This window comes from Rhinatrema bivittatum, chromosome 12 (genome assembly GCF_901001135.1).
Source record: "Rhinatrema bivittatum chromosome 12, aRhiBiv1.1, whole genome shotgun sequence".
NCBI lineage: Eukaryota > Metazoa > Chordata > Amphibia > Gymnophiona > Rhinatrematidae > Rhinatrema > Rhinatrema bivittatum.
The window spans coordinates 75,709,182-75,723,729 of record NC_042626.1 but is presented as its reverse complement, the minus strand read 5'-3'; positions in this window follow the sequence as shown (position 1 = coordinate 75,723,729).

Below are 14,548 nucleotides of genomic sequence, written 5' to 3'. Positions count from 1 at the left end.
CCCTCGGATCCACCGGTGGAAGGGCACCGGTTAATGCATCCATTCTTGCCAATAACGGTGCAAGCGCCTTGGTATCGGATCGGTGGCCGGCTCGGGAACCGGCACAGGCATCGATGGAGGTTTAAACCCCTGGAGTGCTTTACCGATGGCCTCTTGGATCATCCGATCCAATTCCTCATGGAAACCTGGGGCATGGATACCTGGTTCCGTAGTAGGAGGCAGCACTGGCGTAGCTGGAGGGTCCACCGGTGAAAGTGGAATCGTGGCTCCCGGCACTGTCCAGGTGGGGGAATGCCTCGGTGACCCAGAAACAGAGAGGATGGAGCCTTTCTGTACGGGACTTCTTTGTCGGTGGCTCAGACAACAGCAATGCCGAGGGCTTGCCTGTATCGGTGGCCTGAGCTTTCCGATGGTGGTGTCGATGTTTTTCTCGATGTTCTCCTCGGTCTTTTTCCTGAGGAGGAACAGAGGCGGGGTCGACAGCCGCGGAGTCGTCGAAGCCGGTCGGGCAGCAGCGGTTTTCCCAGTGCTGGCGTGAAGTCGACAGTACTGGTTCGGATGACGTCGAAGCTATTGATGGAGTCGGGGTTTTTGACTGAAAGAGAAGTTCCATCTTCTCCAGCCTAGCCTCCTTTGGTGTCATTTGGGCACATTTGGTACAAGTAAGGACATCATGGTCGGACCCCAAACACATCACACAGACCGTGTGAGGGTCAGTGATGGACATTGTTCGAGTGCAGTCGGGGCACCGACGGAAACCCGATGCCATGGCCTTGACAAAAATTTAGTCCCGGTGTGGTCGATGGCCAGTAGGCCGTGAGGGAAAAACTTGACGGGAATCGACCGCAAGCCAGTAAAAAACTTACCGTTCGACTGCAGAGCAAAGGTATCAATAAGGGGACCCCTGTGAGGTATAATTATTTAAAATTTTTTGAAAAAGTTCCGTGAGGAAAAATTCCTGTCAGGAATCTCTGAAGAGCTCCTTAACCCGCGTGGCTACTGCTGTGCAGAAAAAAGAAGACTGAAGGGGGACCCCTGTTTGATGCAGGGGTGATGCTATGCTGGGCATGCCCAGTAGGTGCCAATCAAAGTTCTAGAAACTTTGACAAAAGTTTTCCGTGATTGGGCTCCATCCTGATGTCACCCATATGTGAGGACTACCATCCTGCTTGTCCTGTGAGAAATTTGGTATAAGGTGGGTATGTTACCAGTGCCTGTAGCTCACTAATTCTGTGAGTCTATGTTATAGCAACTAGAAAGATCACTTTCCAAGTGAGATGACGGAGCTCGCAGGAGTGCAGGGGCTTGGAGGTCGCATGAGCCGTGCTAGCACAACACTGAGGCCCCATGCCGGAATTGGAGAACACAGTGGAGGCTTCAATTGTAGGGTGACCAAAATGGTGGGTGGTCTCCATCGAATGACTTATGAGGAGAGGATGAAGAACCTGCATACGTATACCCTGGAGGACAGGAGGAACAGGGGTAATATGATGCTGCCCGGATCCTTACTAACACTCACAAACGCAACCACATCACCCCTGTACTGCATCACCTACATTGGCTCCCAGTCACTTCAAGAATAGCTTACAAGTCTCTCACCCTAGTCCACAAAGCACTCCACAACCAAAATATGCACTGGCTCGAAAAACAGCTTACATTCCATAACACAAATAGACCCACAAGACATCAACCCCATCACCCAAAGACTTCAAAGCTCAGCGCCATCAAAGCTCGGGCTTTGTCATTAGCTGCTCCCACCCTTTGGAACAAACTTCCCTCCTCATTGCGCCAAGAAGCATGCCCAAAAAAGTTCAAACAAGACCTGAAAACATACCTGTTTAAACAAGCATACCCCGATCAGATCTCCTCCCTCCCATGAAGTCCATTCCCCTACATGACACACACTCCACAAGTCCATCTCGACCCCCATGTATATACTGATATTCCTGTAAATATGGTTTTTCTTGTAATTCATATTATGTTTTCATGATTCATATCAATAACCTGTAAATCGTTTAGTGTTACTCTCTTGTTATCCATATGTTCCTTGTTTCACTGTAAAGCAATTATTGCTGAATTGAGTTTAATGTGAACCGATGAGATGTTCCCAACGTTCATCAGTATATAAAAAACTCTAAATAAAATAAATAAATAAAATAAATGATACAGACTTTCAGATACTTGAAAGGTTTTAATGATCCATGGTCGTCAACAAACCTTTTCCATTGGAAACAATTTAGTAGAACTAGGAGTCACGATTTGAAACTCCAGGGAGGAAAAGACTTAGAACCAATGTCAGGAAATTTTTCTTCACTGAGAGGGTGATGGATGCCTGGAATGCCCTTCCGGAGGAAGTAGTGAAGACTAAAACTCTAAAACTGTGAAGGATTTCAAAGGGGCATGGGATAAACACTGTGAATCCCTAAAAGGCTAGAGGATGGGAATAAATAAAAAAGCTTAACCAGCACGGAGCGGCAGTTACTACCCTTAAGAAAAACATGGGGTTAACCTGCACGGAGCGGCAGTTACTACCTTGGGAAGCTTGCTGGGCAGACTAGATGGACCATTTTGGTCTTTTTCTGCCGTCATTACTGTGTTACCATGTATCTGTAATCTTCCGCTATATCTAGGAAAACAGATAGAAATTGCTGTGAACAGAAAAAACTGAGCGGACTCTCAATACTGAATACCCCCTCCCCCCCCCAAATGGGTAGGAGCCTGGACTGATCATTGGTACTACAGCAACGAAAATTAGCATAAGAACCAATTTTCCTTTCCCTGTATGTATCTGGATCAGTCCAGACTGCTGGGATGTACCAAAGTTTCCCTAACTGGGGTGGGACCTGGAGAGTCCTGCTCGAATGACACTGCTCCCAAAATCGTCGACATCCGGTGCCTGGACATCCAAACGATAATGTCTGGCAAAAGTGTGCAGAGACTTCCAAGTCGCCGCCCTGCAGATTTCTTGTGGCGATACTAACTGGCTCTCTGCCCAGGAAGCAGCTTGTGACCAGATCGAATGAGCTTTTATACTGTCCGGAACCAGTTGTCCACGGCAAACATAAGCGGAAGCAATAGCCTCTTTCAACCAACGGGCAATGGTAGCTTTAGATGGCTTATGTCCATTTTTAGTACCTCTCCATAGAACAAAAAGATGATACGACACCCGAAAGGCATTGGTGACCTCAAGGTAAAGCAAGAGAACTTGCTTGATATCTAGACATCTCAATTCTTTAATGTGAGGAGAATCTCAATCCAAACCCAGAAAGGCCGGAAGTTCCAATGACTGATTTAAGTGGAAGTTAGAGACAACCTTTAGAAGAAAGGATGGAACTGTTCTGAGCAATACCCCAGAATCAGAAAACAGTAGATAAGGTTCCCGGACAGGAAAGGGCTTGAATCTCAGAGACCCTCCTAGCGGAGCACATAGCCACCAAACACAGTCTTGAGGGTTAAATCCTTCAAGGTGGCCATCTTGAGGGGCTCAAAAGGAGATTCAATAACACCTGGAGCACCAAATTAAGACTCCAAGAAGGACAAATGGAATGGACCAGAGGATTCAAGTGCTTCGTCCCTCTCAGAAAACGGACATCATGGCGTGCTGCCAGAGACGCCCCTTCAATCTTGCCTCTAAGACATCCCAAAGCTGCAACTTGCACCTGGAGGGAACTAAAGGACTGAGTCCCTTCTGTAGAAATGCAAGGATCTGTGGTACTGAAGCCTGACGAGGAAGTATCCCTCGCTCGCTGCATCAAAAATTGAAAACTTTCCACACCCAGACGTAAGTTAGAGAAGTAGAAGTCGTCCGCGCCCACAAGAGTGGATATGACATCCTCAGGATACCCTTTCTTTCTCAATTGCCTCCTTTCATAAGCCAGGCCGCTAGACAAAAGTGATCCGCCTGGTCTAAAAATACCGGACCCTGATGCAGCAGGTTTGGAAGATGAAAGACGCAGAGGACCTTCCACAGCCAGGTTGACTAGGTCCGCAAACCATGGTCTTCAGAACTACGAGGATAACCATCCCTGGGTTAGTTTCTTTTCTTCTCAGAATCTTGGCTACAAGAGGCCATGGGGGAAACACGTAGCGCAGAACATCGTGGGGCCAAGGAAGAACTAGGGCATCTACTCCTTCTGCCCCATGTTCCCTTCTGCGACTGAAGAAGCGTGGTGCCTTTGCATTTTTCTGAGTCACCATCAAGTCCAAAAGGGGAGTGCCCCACCGGCGAGAGATGAGCATCATTGCTTCCAAGGACAACTCCCACTCTCCGGGGTCCAGACATTGACGGCTTAGAAAGTCCGTTTGCACGTTGTCAACCCCGGCTGTGTGAGAGGCCGCCAACAGGTCTAGATGTTCCGTCCAGGCCATCAGCTTCTCTGCTTCTAAGGCTACCGGACTCTTTCTGCTGCCTTGATGGTTGATGTAGGCCACAGTCGTCGCATTGTCCAACAAGACTCGTACCACCCTTTGGTGGACGAGAGGAAGAAATCTCTGCAACGCCAAGCGCACTGCTCTTGTTTCCAGGTGATTGATGGATCATTGCGCCTCCTCTCATGACCACTGACCCTGGGCCGACTGAGATTGGCACATGGCCCCCCCAACCGGAAAGATTGGCATCCGTGATTACAATCACCCACTGAGGTACCTCCAGATCCATGCCTTGCTTCAAAAGTGGTTGAGGACAAGCCAACAACCAAGACTAGACCTGGCAAACTCCGTGAGTGGCAAAGGCACCTGGAATTCTTCCGACATCAGATCCCAGCGGGAAAGCAAAGCTCTCTGTAAAGGTCTCATATGAGCAAAGGTCCAGGGGACCAAATCCAGAGTGGATGCCATAGAGCCAAAAACCTGTAAGTAATCCCAGACCCTGGGTACTGGTAGTGACAAGAGAAGTTGAACCTGAGATGTCAGCTTGACAATCCATTCTTGCATGAGGAATCGTGCTCCCAAGAATTCCAATACCTGGAAAGAAAGCAGATGGCTCTTGGGATGATTGACGACCCAACCGAGGGAGTGCAGGTGATATAATACTTTGTGTACCGCCAGCCTGCAGAGGTCCTCTGACTTCGCCCAAATGAGCCAGTCATCCAGATATAGGTGAACCAGTACTCCCCTCCCACCAGAGGGCTGCCGCCACCACCATCACCTTGGTGAAGTTATGGGGAGCTGTTGCCTGAAACTGATAATGCCTCCTGAGGACCATGAATCGCAGAAATTTTTGATGATCCTTGTGGATTCCGATATGCAGATATGCCTCCGTTAGATCCAGGGAAGCCAAGAATTCCCCACTGCGCACTGCTGCAATGACTGAGCGCAGAATTTCCATCCGAAAATGTGGCACTTTGAGAGCGCCGCTCATCTTTTTGAGGTCCAGAATCAGACAGAAAGAGCCCTCCTTTTTGGGTACCACGAAATAGATGGAATATCTCCCGGTCCCATACTCGTCTGGGGGAACCAGAACGATGGCCCCAAGATCTTCCAACCGGTGAAGGGTCTGACTCACTATCCGCTTCTTCACTGGGGATCCGCAGGGAGATATCAGAAACAGGTCTTGCAGAGGTCGAGCAAATTCTAAAGCGTAACCATGTTCTATGATGTTTAGTACCCATTGGTCTGACGTTACTTTGACCCACTCCTCGTAATACAGGGCAAGCTGTCCCCCTATGAATGGAACGGAGGAATGGGTCGGTGCTATCTCATTGGGAGGACTTGGATCCCGAAGACCCCTGATTGACCCCGTCGCGGTTAGGTCTGTGCCCCCAAAAGGAAAATTAATTCTTACCTGTAGTACCACGGATCAGTCCAGACCATGGGTTGAGCTTCCTTTCCAGCAGGTGGAGACAGACCAAAACTGAAAGGGTATCGTATATGAGGACAGAGCCTACCCTGTAGCCCTTCAGTATAACCATTGACAAAGCAGAGAAGATAAACACCATGGAACAAGCAAGTAACAGAAGAACTCGAGCAAACCACAAGAGAACTCTGAAAATACTGAACAAGGAACAACAGGGAATAAATGAATGAATGAATGAACTTCGAGCATAGACACTCTTGCATGAATGCCCACCATCATTACATGGATGCTTCCGGTGCCTCCAATGAGAAAATACATAGCGTAAGGATCTTTGAGCGGACAGGATGATAGAAAGGGAAGGGTGTCTGGACAGATCCATGGTACTACAGGAACAAAAATTAACAGGTAAGAACTAATTTTCCTTTCCCTGTATGTACCCGGATCAGTTCAGACCATGGGATGTACCAAAGCTTCCCAAGACAGGGTGGGACCTTGACAGGCCCGCTTGAAGTACCTGCCGCCCAAAAGAACCAAAAACTGGCGCGGGAACATCAAGGCGGTAATGTCGAGCAAACGTATGCAGAGACTTACAGGTAGCTGCCCTGCATATCTCCTGCGGGGAGACCGACTGACTTTCTGCCCAGGAGGCCGTCTGAGAATGCAAGGAATGGGCCTTGAGGTCCTCTGGGACCAGGCATCCCTGACAGATATAAGCAGACGATATCGCTTCCTTCAGCCAGCGAGATATCGTAGTCTTAGAGGCCTGGTTGCCCCGGTTGGGGCCACTCCATAAGACAAAGACGATCCGACACTCGGAAGTCATTAGTTAACTCCAGGTAACGCATGAGTGCGTTTCACATCCAGATGGCGTAGGTCATCCCCGACAGGGCTTACAATGTCCGCAGAAGAGAACGCGGGGAGCTCGACCGACTGATTGACATGAAAAGACGACACGACTTTCGGTAAGAATGACGGGACCGTCTTAAGAGAGACCCCAGAATCCGAAAAACGTAAGAAAGGCTCGCGGCAAGACAACGCTTAGATCTCAGACACCGGTCTGGCGGAGCAAATAGAAACCAGAAATACCGTCTTGAGCATCAAATCCTTGAGAGTGGAACGGTGAAGGGGCTCAAAGGGAGCCCGACAGAGCGCCCGAAGGACCAAGGTCAAACTCCACGAGGGACAAGTAGGATGCAACGGTGGCTTCAAGTGTTTGACCCCTTTGAAGAAACGGACAATATCCGGGTGAGACGCAACCGCGTGGCCGTTGAGGCTTCCCAAAAAAGAACCGAGGGCAGACACCTGAACACGGAGTGAGCCAAAAGAGAGACCCTTAGAGAGACCTCGCTGGAGGAATGAGAGGACGAGCGAGACTGGGGCCGAAGGCGTCGTAACGCCCGCTTCTACGTAGGCCAGCTCCAAAACCTTCCAGAACCTGACATAGGCAAGGGAAGTAGAAGTTTTGTGGGCCCACAAAATAGCGGAGATGACGTCCTCAGCGTATCCCCACCGCTTCAGCCTTTGCTGTTCAAAAGCCAAGCCGCAAGACAGAAGCGATCCTCCTGGTCGAAAAATACAGGACCTTGACTGAGAAGGTGCTGAAGATGGCCTAGGTGAAGAGGACCGTCCAACGCCAGGTTGACTAGATCCGCGAACAACGGTCTGCGGGGCCACTCGGGAGCTATGAGAATGACCGGGCCTCTGTGAAGCTCTATACTTCTGAGCACTTTTCCTATGAGGAGCCACGGAGGGAACAGGTACAAGCAGGACGTCGCTCGGCCATGGAAGGGCCAGGGCATCCACCCCTTCCGAGCAGTGTTCCTGCCAGCGGCTGAAGAACCGGGGAGCCTTGGCGATGTTCAGAGTTGCCATCAAGTCCAGGTGCGGGGAACCCCACCTGTCGATAATGAGGGACATGGCTCGGACAGCTCCCACTCGCCTGGATCCAGGCGCTGACTTAAGAAGAACATAAGAACATAAGAAAATGCCATACTGGGTCAGACCAAGGGTCCATCAAGCCCAGCATCCTGTTTCCAACAGTGGCCAATCCAGGCCATAAGAACCTGGCAAGTACCCAAAAACTAAGTCTATTCCATGTAACCATTGCTAATGGCAGTGGCTATTTTCTAAGTGAACTTAATAGCAGGTAATGGACTTCTCCTCCAAGAACTTATCCAATCCTTTTTTAAACACAGCTATACTAACTGCACGAACCACATTCTCTGGCAACAAATTCCAGAGTTTAATTGTGCGTTGAGTAAAAAAGAACTTTCTCCGATTAGTTTTAAATGTGCCCCATGCTAACTTCATGGAGTGTCCCCTAGTCTTTCTACTATCCGAAAGAGTAAATAACCGATTCACATCTACCTGTTCTAGACCTCTCATGATTTTAAACACCTCTATCATATCCCCCCTCAGTCGTCTCTTCTCCAAGCTGAAAAGTCCTAACCTCTTTAGTCTTTCCTCATTCGGCTTGAATGTTCTCGTTGCCTGCTATGTGGGAGGCCGAAAGGCAGTCCAGGTGCCGTTCCGCCCACGCGAGAAGGCGACTTGCTTTGAGGGCCACCAGTCGACTTCTGGTGCCTCCTTGGCGATTGATGTACGCCACGGTGGTAGAATTGTCCGAGAGCACCCAGACCGCCCGTCGCCGAAGTAGAGGGAGAAAGTCCTTGTGCTAGATGAACCGCATGGGTATCCAGGCGGTTGATGTGCCAGAGAGACTGGGCTGGGGACCAGTGCCCCTGCGTGGTCAGAGACTGGCAAACCGCTCCACGGAAGAGGAGCTTGAGAGAAAGCCACGGGAGCTGCATCTGAAACTGCTCCGATACCGGCTGCCAAAGAGCCAGCAAGGCTCTCTGTAACGGTCGCATGTGTGCAAACGCCCAGGGGACCAAGTCGATCGTGGAAGCCATGGTCCCCAGGACCTGCAGATAATCCCACGCCGTGGGGAGAGGCATGGAGAGGAAGCCCTGGAGCTGATCCATCAACTTGAAAGCTCTTGAGTCCGGGAGACAGACCTTGCCGACGCGGATATCGAAGCGAGCCCCCGGGAACTCCAAGACCTGAGACGGATGGAGATTGCTCTTTGAGAAGTTGACTGTCCAACCTAGGGATGAGAGGAGAGCGAATACGCAGTCCTCCGCCTAGCGGCATAGGGTCTTTGACTTGGCCCGGATTAACCAATCGTCCAAGTACGGGTGGACCAGGAGTCCGCCCTTCCAGAGGGCTGCCGCCACCACCACCATCACCTTGGTAAACGTGTGTGGTGCCGTGGCAAGACCGAAGGGCAGGGCCCTGAACTGGAAGTGCTGACCCAAGATATGGAATCGGAGGAACCTCTGATGTTCGGGACGGATCGGAATATGCAGGTAGGCCTCCGTCAGATCGAGTGAGGCCAAGAACTCTCCGAGATGTACCGCCATCACCGCCCGAAGGGTTTCCATCCGGAAATGGGGCACTTTGAGGGCCCAGTTGACCCTCTTGAGATCCTGCACCCTGAGGAGATCATAGAGAGCATCAGCCCCATATGCAATCGCGCCTTCCAGCCTTTCTGCCTGTTCCACCTCTGCAGACAGGAGGTCCAGGGTGCTGAGTAATTGTTGAACCCACCGGAGGCTTGCCCGCTGCACGAGACTGCTACAGACTGTGGAGACCGAACCCTGAGCTCCGCCAGGACTGCAGGAATGAGGGGGTTCCAACTCCTCCCTCTGGAACAGACGTACCTCCTGAGGGTCATCACCTTCCAAAGAAGCCTGTTTCCCTTGCTCCTCATCCATGCCCTCCCCCTCCCCCGTGGGAGAGGGAGGAGAGGCTCCTGCACCTGCAGCCGCACTACCCAGCACGTCCGAAGCGGCAAACCCTTCTGAAACCACCATACCTTTTAACTTCGCGATCCTTAGAGACGCGGGAACATCGGCACGCTTGGCTACCTTGGGGGGCAGTCCCTGCGTAGGTCTGACTGGCAAGGCACCACCTTGCAGAGACCTGGGAGCCAAGAAGGCTTTATGCATAAGGAGGACAAAATCTAAAGAAAAGGAAACAGAATCAACATTCTGATCTGGAAAAGCAGGGTCCTCCTGTAAAAAAAACAACCTGATCCTAGGTTGCATTCTCATCAGGAGTTGCAGGGACTGCATACAATGTTGGAGGAAGCTCCCCCTCTCCCACAGCCCTTGCCTGAGCTGCACGACATATGCTTAAGACATGTGCTTGCTTAAGATGGCTGCCGTCCCTGCACTGAGGGAGAAAAGATCAGGTCTGAGCTCCTGCGGAGCCTGACATGTTTGAGCCCCACGAGACCCTGACAAAAAAAGCTGACCACCCCCCTTGGAAGCCACCTCGAGAAAATTCCAGTCCTAGAAAACGGCGCGGCCGATTCCTCACATGCTATACACCAGGATGGCCAAGGCATGGTGGGGGGGGAAAAACAGCTCACAAAACACGAAATTGGCCAAAAATGCGGCGATTCAGGTGGGCAGGGGTCCTGGATTGCAGCTGACCAAAAAATAACTTTTTTTTTTTTTTTTTTTACACAGTGCTTAGACACACACGAGTGAAGAGAGGGACTGGACCACCAGTAATCACTTCCCCGGCTGCTTACCTTGCTGGAGCCTGCAATGAAAAGCGTGGGTAAGCTGTGCCTCCGATGGTCTTTTTTTTTTTTTCCAAAGAAACAAGCAGAGGAATGGGAGGCTCTCTGCTAAAAGACCTGAGACAGGCGCGAAAAGGGGGAGTGACTGGACCACCAGTATCAGCCTTTTAAGTCAGGCAAGTGGTCACCAGGAAGAGGGGTCCCAGGCTGAGTACTCAAGGGGAAAATCCCCCCTGGGACCCTGTAAGAGCTGTAAGACAGCTGTTTCACAGACAAGAAGTTTGATTTCCTTCAAATTCTTTTTTTTTTTTTTTTTTTTTAACATATAGAGATTAATCAATACTTGCTTGATCCTGGAAACAATCAGGAGAAAGAAAGAAATCACCACAGTGTGGAAAACAGAGAAAGCTAGGGAACCACAGGTTCAACTACCTGCCCTCTAGGGGGGGTTCGGGAGTCAGGGTCCGGTAGAGGAGAGTGTGTGTGTGTGTGTGGGGGGGGGGGGGGGGGGGGGCACCAAAAAAAATCAGGTCAGGGGCTTCAGGGAGCTCCGATAAATAAACCGGAGAAAGACCCAAAATGGCCACCGTTACCGCGGTTTGACGGCCCGGGAACGGCAGGGGAAAATGTTTTGGCGGCTTGGTCCGGGAACGGCAGGGGAAAACGTTTTGGCAGCTTGGTCTGGGTCCCGGAGGGCAGCGGGACCTCGGAGGAACCTTCCTTCCCCCCCCCCCCCCCGGTAGGCAGCGTGAACAGAGCCCCTCCCGCGAAAGCCTGACCGAGGAATCCCCGCAGGCTAAACACATCTGAGATCGTGGCATGCTGCTGGTTGGGGGAGGGGCAGCACTAAGATAAGCTGAGCTGCTGGTGCTGAAGGAGCGGAGGCACAGAATGAACTGTGCACGCTCTCAATTCACTCTCTCAAGCTGCAAAAGTAAGTAAGGCAGGCAGGAGCCTTCTGTTAATGTTAACAGAGACTCCTCTAGGTATAAATCACCTTTTATTTATTTATTTATTTACAGATGTCCCTGTCAGCAGCTACACAAACATGGATCCCAATGAAGGGAGAGCAGTACAGAAGAGAAGGAGCGAGGGAGCTGAACAGGGGGAGTGACTGGCACCACCAATTTTCACCCCTGCAGCCGAGGATCACCAGGAAAAGGGAGCTTAGGCTATATAAAACAAGGGGCCAAGCCCCCCTAGGCCCCCGCAAGAGTGAGGAGACAGGGACTGTCTCCTGTGAAGGATCCACAGAGTTCACACTTTACTTTTTTTTTTTTTTTTTTTAAAACAATAACTCAGAAATACTTGCTTGATCCAAACACGATAGACACACAGAAGGAAAAAACGCCCAGAAGGGACAAGCAGAAGTTAACAGGGAACCACAGGGTGAGCTGTTCCACCTGCTGGAGACAGACAAATACTGAAGGGCTACAGGGTAGGCTCTGTCCTCATATAGAATATACTTTAAGTTTTGGTCTGTCTCCACCTGCTGGAAAGGAGGCTCAACCCATGGTCTGGACTGATCCGGGTACGTATAGGGAAAGGAGTGAGACCAAGCTTTAGATCTCCCCGATGGTTGCCTTTGTCCAAAGGAAGGCGCCCTGTTCTGACAAAATCTTCTCTGACCCCAAAAACGAGAGCGCGGAGGAAAGAAATTCCTGGGGCCCCTAGGCTTGTCTTCAGAAGTTTATGCACCTTATTCTCTCCTAAGGGCTTTATCAGCTGTTCCAAGTCCTCTCCAAACAGGAACTTACCCTTGAAAGGGTGCACCCCCAGCTGAGACTTTGAAGAGACATCGGCTGACCAGTTGTGGAGCCTCCTGGACGAAACCGCTGAGACCATCGTCCAGGACGAGGTACGGAGATCATATAAAGCATCAGCGCCATTCGCCACTGCCGCTTCCAAACACTCTGCCTGCTCAGCTTCCTGAGGAGAGAGATCCCTAGCACTGAGGAGCTGTTGAACCCATCTTAGGCTCGCTTATTGCAATAGACTGCTACAGACAACTACCCTGACACAAGGCGCTGACACCTCGAAGATTCTTTTGAGATGGACTTCGAGCTTCCTGTCCTGGAAATCTTTAAGAGCTGTTGCTCCTGCCACTGGAATAGTTGTCCTTTTGGTGACAGCCAACACCGAAGCATCCACCTTCGGAACCTTGAGGAGTTCCTAGGAGTCCTCAGGCAACGGATAGAGCTTGCCCATTGCTCGCCCTACTCGCAGGCTTGCCTCTGGAGTATCCCACTCTCAGATCATAATTTGCAGGAGCATAGGATGAAAAGGAAAAGTCCTGGCCAGACCACACAAGCCTGCCAAGACAGGGTTCACTGTGTCGTGGCCCAGGACCTCCTGAGGAAGCGTTATCCCCAGCTCAGCTAGGTCATGCGGAATCAGCTGATCCCGCTCATCCTTCTGGAACAAATGAACCACCTTCCACCGGAACGGGCCTCTCTGGTTTCTTGTCCTGATCCATCCCAATGAAGGGAGAAGGAGCTGGGGGAGGGTCCAGGGCCAGGTGCCCGAGCAGTTCTGAGGCCCCCAAGTCAGGACCCCCCCCTGATCCCTCCGAGGCGAGAGACTCCAGATCTTCCGAATTCTAACAGCCCCCTGCGGGTCCAATTGTCTGGGGGCTTTCCAAGGTGGTGGCTCTTCATATAAGCATTAACAGCACAAAGTCCACAGTAAAAGCAGGCTGACCTTTAAAATTCCCCGCTGGGGGGACCACAAAGTCATCAAGGGAGTCTGGAAATGAGCCCTGAGGACTCCCAGGGCTCAGGTCAGGAGGAGAAAGTGGAGGCGGGAGCTTCCCTCCCCCTGCTGCTCGAGTTGCCGCAGCAGCAAAAGAATCTAAAATGGCCGCTGTTCCCGCACTCAGTGGGAACGGATCAGCCAGATTCCCCTGATCAGCCAGCTGCTTTCCCACACCGCAGGACCTGGCTGAAACTCTCCCTGTCACACTCGATGGACCCTTCCTGCCGGGAGGCATTGAGAGCAGAGGCCTTCACAGGAGTACCGCGTAGCTGGCTCCCCGCAGGCAGTGCATCGGGACGCATGCAGCATGGCAAGCGAGGGGAGAGGCGCGCAGGGAAAATGAAAAAAATCAGAAACTGCTGCCGGAGCCCGGGGGGATTGACGTGGCAGAGAAGTGACCGCCGCAGAGCTTGTAGAGACAGCGAGGAAGCTGCACAGAAAATAACGGCAGCTTGCCGACTTTTTTTTTTTTTTTTTTTAAGTGGCCAACTCGCCTTACCAGAGGAATGGAGCTTCTCTGGAGACAGGAACAAGGGGGAGGGACCGGACCACCGGTACTCACCCCAGGTGTCTCACCAGGCAGTGGAGCTGATAGGGCCTCCAACCCTAGCTCTGGTCTGCCTGCAACCAGGGGGAATGGTCCCACCAGGACCTGCCTACCCCCCCTGGGAGGAACAGCACTCCTTTTCTTTTTTATTGTCCTGCTTGATCAAGCATTAGATGAGAAAGGTAGAAAACACCTATATTCTCTTTTTTTTTTGTCTTGGTAATCTTGGATCAGGACTGCAGGTTCTGCCACCTCCATCTGATGGAGACAGAGAAATACTGATGGGATGCAGGTAGCACACCACACTAAGAGAGGATGCTCTTCAAGTTTTTCTCTGTCTCCATCTGCTGGAAGGGAGGCAAAACCCAGCAGTCTGGACTGATCCGGGTACCTACAGGGAACACTGATTTATGGACACCCCATTTTAAATCCAGCTCTGACTGCTGGAATGCCATGCCCGGTGCCTACCACCCTCTGGCTTCCTATCCTTGAGATCTATAATAAGACCTTGTCCTTGAGCTTTTCACTCTACAGGAAATATTTCCTTCTGGTATGTTCTTTAAGTATACTAGTGTTACGACTATGGCTGCTGTGCAGCCTCCTCACCACCAGAGGTCCCTCACGAGCACGCTCTCTTGGCTGGCCCAGTCTGTCCTACCTATCTGCTCCATGACCTGGACTTCCTACTTAACCCCGCCTAGCCAATGCCTCAGTGTTTCGGCATCGAGTTTCCTTGGGCTCCCCTGCTCTAGCCTCCTGTTTCCTTCTGGCCTGCCTTGTTGCCTTTGGGCCTTCTGTCCTGCCTCGTTGCCTTCGGGCCTTCTGTCCTGCCTTGCTGCCTTCGGGCTTTGTGTCCTGGCTC